General features: G+C 25.9%; 1 pseudogene; it reads right to left on the bottom strand.

Moving 5' to 3' along the window:
- Positions 1–512: 512 nt before the first annotated feature.
- Positions 513–2,820, bottom strand: LOC111041771 (annotated as a pseudogene).
- Positions 2,821–6,856: the final 4,036 nt, after the last annotated feature.

The following is a 6,856-nucleotide window of genomic DNA, read 5'->3' as shown; positions in this document are numbered from 1 at the left end:
CATTTTTAAATTGTGGTAAAAAATCGTTGATAAAATCAGTGAAATCATCAATAATTAATTGAATTTTATTTCGAGGTACTCCAGATTCACCATACCATTTTGATAACAAACACAAAGCTTTGTTATATACACTCAATTCAAAATCTTCAATTTGATTGTTTTTAGTTGAAATTTCAACAGCTGGAAAAATATTTGGTTCTATTTCAACAGGCTGAACAGAATTAGTTGGTTGGTTTGGTGAAAATGTAGAAACACAATGAATGTTTATAGGATTATTAGAATGGACTCTTGTGTGTTTTTTAAATGATTTAAGAGAATCAAAGACTCGATGACAATTAATCTCAAGACATTTAAAAGGGGTAGTGTCATGTGGATGATACACTTTAATATGTAAAAATAATTGATCAAAAGTGTTAATAATTAAAAAACATTTATAACACTGCGGCATCTTTAATTATTAAATGTAGTATAAAATGAAAACAAAATAGTTTAGTACCTTATTAAATATAATATTACACTTTCAATTTTTTTAAATCGTTAATAATAAGATTCACTGACTGATAATTCTTGTCAGTTTTGGTTGTAATTTCATATAAAAATTGTTGGATAAATTGCCAAATATGGTTAGATTCTTTTGGATAGTTTAAATTAAGCGCAAAAAAAGTTTTGAAGCAAATATCGACGGCTTTTAATGGTGTTTCCACTGAGTACACAAACTTGTTAATGACAACATATGATGCAGCAACAATAAACTCATTTGAAGGATCTGAACAAAGTAAGGTGACATACGGTTGTACTGTTAACCCAAAAGTAGATGCTTTATTTTCTTTATTCAAATAAACTTCTTGGAGTTCTATAGCATTCTGTAAAATATAAATTTACATTTTATGATCATATTAAATTATCATTGTATTATTTATTTTATACCATACCTTTATTATGCAAATAAAACCTTCGGAAATTTCTCTGTTAGATGGTCTCCAGCTATCAAATGTTTTCGCTCTTTTGTTGCTATTCACAATTCTGGTGTTTGGAACACATATTGTGACACAAGGAAAAATTCTTGGTAGGTATGTTAAAATTGCAACTGTAATCTCTAAAATAAATAATTCAATTATAGATCTCAATAAAAATGTAAAAATGTTGGTTCTTCTTACCTTGTCTATTTTCGGTAGGAATAATGTTTAAAAATCTTTGATAACTTGCTTCTTTGTTAAGCTGCGGTTTAAAGTGTTTAATGTATTTTGGCAAACATTCAATTAAAATGGGAAATAAGTCAAACAATTTTAATTGCTTTTCTGGTTGCAATATATTAAAATCAATTTCAATCTGAAATTAAAATATTTTTAAGATTAATTTTGTAATTATTAACTCTCTTATTATATTTCAATTTGGTTTGGTAGGTACAAATAAACAATTATAATTATTATTATTATTGACAAAGATATAATTTTATTTAACTTTGGTTTATTTAGCTATAATGTTGTACATACCAACTTATACCCTAGAGGACCTTTTATAGCAGGATATTCAAGAAAATAGTTCAATTGTTTATTACTTTTTAACATTTGATCATATCTTAAACTAAACGTTTCTGTCCATTTATTAACTACAATATCCATGGGTTCTCTATTGTTTTTCAACCATAAGATACTATCGTTTAAATCTATGAAAAGAAAATATTTAAAATTCTCTATAATATATCACATTTTTACTGTGAGTGTAGACAGTTATTAGTTTTATTTTAACAAACCTTGGTTGAATGCAGTTACTGGGGTATTTGAGGAACATTCACCTGTGGTTGTAGATGGGCTGACATTTAATTTTCTGATATCCTTTGTCAAATTGCAATACCGGTCAAATAATTTCCCTCTTGTTGGTCTAACATATTCTTTATGTTTTAAGTAAGGAATAAAATATGTACTTTCTGATTCATTGGGGAAAATCTGTACAATACTTTGGGATAACTGAAGTAAGTAATTCATAGAAAGTTTTTGATCTGGACTATGTGTAACTTCATAATCAATTATTAATCGAACCAGTTTGTTTCTTACAGCATATGAAAAATTGTTAGATGATTGATAAAACTTTAAAACATTTTTTCCTTCTTGAGATTGTTCCAAAATAAATTTAATGCGATTGTTACAAGATGGAATATCCTATAATTTCATCAAATGAATCAAATTGAAACCTTATTTGTTAACAGTTGATTAATATACGAAATATAATAAAATAGTTAACCTGTATTAAAAATTCATCACTGCTCAATACTAAGCTATTATCAATTACTGTTCCATCCATTTCCTTTTCATTCATTATTTCAAAATTTGTTATATCATGCATCATATCTATGGTATTTATTGGACTAATCAAATTAACAAACTCTTCGTCCTTTGTATAAAATTAAATATTAGCAAGTACAAGTATTAAATATTAATAACGGCCAAATTTTATGTTACTTTGTTTGGAGCAATATTTGTGTCTTTGAGGTGTACTGTACATTTTTCTTCTTTTAGTTCAACTATTTTTGAATATAATATAGCTCTTAATTTTAATTTGGGTACTAATTCTTTAAGCATACTTTCAGTAAGGGCTAGAAAGGTTATTTTGTCTATCTCTTCTTCTATAAAAAATACATTTAATTTGGATAGTAATAATTTAATTAATATTATTAATTTAACTTGAGAGAGACCATACATTTCCTTTTAAATTAAATAGAGAAAGCTTAAGGCTTGCCTACGAAATATTACCTATAAACTTATTGATAACATGTTCGGGCATCTCACATTGCTTCAAAATATCAATAGTTCAACTGTCCATTTTAAAATCAATTAGGTATACCTAAGTAATCTTCAATTTCCAATAACTACCTATATAAGTATATAACATATTTTAAATTTGAATAAATTATGATACTAAAAATTATGTTGTCATTTACTAATTTGTATTACAAATAAGAATTTTACTATAGGAAAAATAGTACTACTCTAGTTGTCTAACAAACTACATTAATTAACTATCTTGTAAATTGTGTTGACACACATATTCTCATCTTCATGCCTTATTCTAATGAAAAAACATAACCCAAAAGAAAGAAGTTCTAAAATCTAATACCTATTGAAATTTGTATTATTTTAAACTGGCCCGATGAGAATCGCAATGTTATTTTTCATATTTTAAAATTTGTGATTAAGATATTAATAATTCTTTTGTTTGGATGGGTAGGTACTATATAAACTATGATATTTAATTATTAAATCAGTAAATTAATAAGTTACCCACTAATATGACTACCTATATTACTTTAATGTTTTACCAAGTCAAATTCAAAATAATACAACAATAATTAAATTTCACTTACCTATGTATGTGTTATATGAGATCGTGGTACTGACTACTGAAGCACAAATTCACAATCACAATGCTAAAAGATCTGCTAAATTGAAATCCAAACTAACAGTTAAACGGTTGAATAAAGAAATAATAAGAACAATTAAGACATTTAGACGTATCACGTGTAAAATACTAAAATGTATAATGTCCATTGTCCGGCGTCCGCCGCGTTTATTCTACGGTACTACTCTTCTCTAACATGTTTACGGAAACGGCGCGCGGCGTAGGAATACCAATACGGATTTACCCAATTAAAAGTATAAAAATAGAATCTCCTGTAATATACAACTAAATTAATACAGTTGGATCTTAAAAACATAGAATTAACTAAATTGTTTGGTAATGTGAAACAAATAAAATAGTTATACTTTTAAGCAGCTTTATATTAAGCTAACTCAACTATAATATAAACAACTAAAATCATTTGATACATGTTATTAATCGTTTTGGTAACGACAATTAACTACGAATCTGGATTAACTATTATTAAGGTGACACAACTAAACTATGATCAACTATTAACAATTACTAAATTATTTTTTTCCGTGTAACCTAACCGTTACACATTACACCTGATTTGTCGAATCTCTATCATAAATAATTTACGTGTAACTACCGTAATACAAACTAAATATAGAAGTATTTTTAATAAAAATATTTAAAATTAATTAAATTCTGTGTTTTTATTTGTGCAGCCGCACAATTATTTATGAATCAAAAATTAAATAACATTCAAATGGAAAACACATAAAATAATAAGCAATATTTGTAATATCCGAACAGAATTCATACATTTTCATTAGTAGTAGAGAAAACAAAAGAGATCAATCACATTGAAAACAACTATAAATTTCATATTAAATTTTAATTTTGAATTAACTCTGATGTATCACATTTTTCTTTGCAGACGATGACGGTAAGTTTACATGTTTTTTTTTATTATTCATGTTTTATGTTTATTGCCGTATTTCTACTTTCCTTTCTCTTGGGATGATCAGATGACAATTCAAAAATTGTTGTGTGGGTATTTGTACCCAACTTCAACTGATGTTTGTTCAGAACTCGTTCTTAAATAGTTAAATGTTTTAATAAACTAATCAACCCAACTCAAGCATAACCTCTCCTGAAATTAAATCACATTAAAACCAAATTATATACATTTAGATGATTATATTAAGAAACATTACACTTTACACTTGGTTTGTCGAACCTCTGTCAGCTTACGAAAGTATGAATTTCAAGATCGGATGAAATAACCTGGAAAGCGATTGCCCAAAGGATAAATGAAAAACGCTATTCAAACCGAATCATTTTGATAATAAAATTGAAATTATAAAATTACGAGTAGAATAATATGGTTTAGTTAATTCAAGACCAGGATCAAATAACAAAATAATTGAAACTTCTAAATCAATATTATAGTATTATACAATATAAGACTAACTAATAACAATTTAAATATTAATACAAATTAATTATGAGCCCAGGCTGATATCATTTTAAACACAAGTTATTAATTATGTTAAAGCATTCTAGAGCAGAGCATCGATTACTCAACACGCTTAATAATATGTATTTAGAATATAATATTGTATATAGCACCTTAAATTGCATAGTCAGGTTAATAGAAATAAATAAAAAGCCGACCGCAAATGTCCCGGAACCGACTCAGGCATTAGATGGTAGGAATATCGGGTTGGAGACGGGGTGGTCCTAGTCACCGGATAAACCCGAAGAAAAAAAATAAACCAAAAAAGATGATTTAGCACCTATTTCAAAAAATTGAAAGGGGTTGTTTATTGTGTATTAAGAATAGTTGATATTAATGACTATTAACCCAATTGACGATATCACAAAAACCATAAATTCCAAATCAGTATTTTATGGACATTGATTTCTATTTGAAAGTTGACGTGTCGTAGAGAGATCAGTGAACCAGTCACCTATATTTTTTATGGAATTTACTCAAGCATTATTTTATTATAGATTCACCATATAATATCGCTGCCCATAAAGGTAAGATTATTGTTAGAAGGTAACAAATAATTATTTTAATTACCTCAATTTTTTACTTTATTAGACATTTAGAAATATTTAGAACTTATATAAATCTTAAAATAATTTTCGCAAAAACAAAGCTAGTAAAAAACAATGATAGGTAATTCTATTAAAAAACCCAATTATTATAGGCTATAATATAATATTTGTTTTTATAGATCGTATTCTGGGTAAGTATTTATAAGTTTTGTAATTCGTCTAGTTGAAAGAAGTAAAAAAATGTTCATAAATGGTATCAAAAGTAAAGTTAATTATTTTTTATAAGTTTAATCATTTTTACCTGAACAACAATGCATAAACGTATTTATATTTTTTATTTAGCTACATTTAATAGTATGTCAAATTTGAGTTTTTTATTATATTGTGAATTTGGTAATAAAGTATAACTTTGTGTGATGTGACATATGTTGGTGGTTTGAAATTTTTACCTGCATATTATTTAAAAAAGCTATGAAAATTAAGATTTTTTAAAAAAAGTTACTTTATTGAATATGTTGAATTAAGTTATACATACGTAGGTAGTTATTATTAATAGGTAATAGCTAATTAATTATTATTTCAATTTTTGATAGGCGTAATTGGTAAGTTTATTTTTGTTTTTTTTATTTTATTTTATACTGTTGAAGATTTCAAAATTATATAAAAATATTAATTATTAAATCCAATATAGTTTCGATGCCCATTTGTAGATAAAAATAGACATTGTAGATCAAAAACATTACAGTACATGTTGAGCCTTATATCTTAATTTAATTATCAGAAGTTGTTTTAAAAAATGGTCATATTCAAAATTAAATGTTCAGTCGCTGTTATTTATAATGTTTCTACATCAAAATAGAAAATAAGGTGGTTTAAAAAATAAAACCAAAAGTTAAATAACCTTCAAATGTGAAACACATAAAATAACAAGGGTAATTTTACTTATATATATATAGGTAGTCAATATTTGTAATATCCTCAAATCAGAATTAATACATTTCCATTAGTAGTGGAAAAAACAAAATGGTCAAACACATTGAATACAACTTAAAATTGCATAGTAAATTTAAAATTTTAATTTCGTATTAACATTTGTGTATTATAAATTTCCTTACAGGACAAATTGGTGAGTGTTTTCTATGTTTATTGCCATATTTTTACTTTCCCTTCTGTACTTACTATTTCAAACTGATGTTTGTTCAGAATCTATTCTTAAATAGTAGAATGTGTTGATTAACTATTCAACTTATTTCAAACATATGTCATATAGTAACATGTAATTCATTACACAAGCACCATATTATATTAATTTAAATATATAACTATATTAAGAAACGTTACACATCACTCTTGATTTGTCTTTATCAGCAAATAATATTATGCACTTCAAACTTCAAAATGTTATACACGAGAAAATAAAACATTT

The sequence above is a fragment of the Myzus persicae genome, unplaced genomic scaffold (genome assembly GCF_001856785.1).
Source record: "Myzus persicae strain clone G006 unplaced genomic scaffold, MPER_G0061.0, whole genome shotgun sequence".
Taxonomy (NCBI): Eukaryota; Metazoa; Arthropoda; class Insecta; order Hemiptera; family Aphididae; genus Myzus; species Myzus persicae.
Note: the sequence above shows the minus strand (reverse complement) of the source record. Positions and strands in the feature narration are given on the sequence as shown.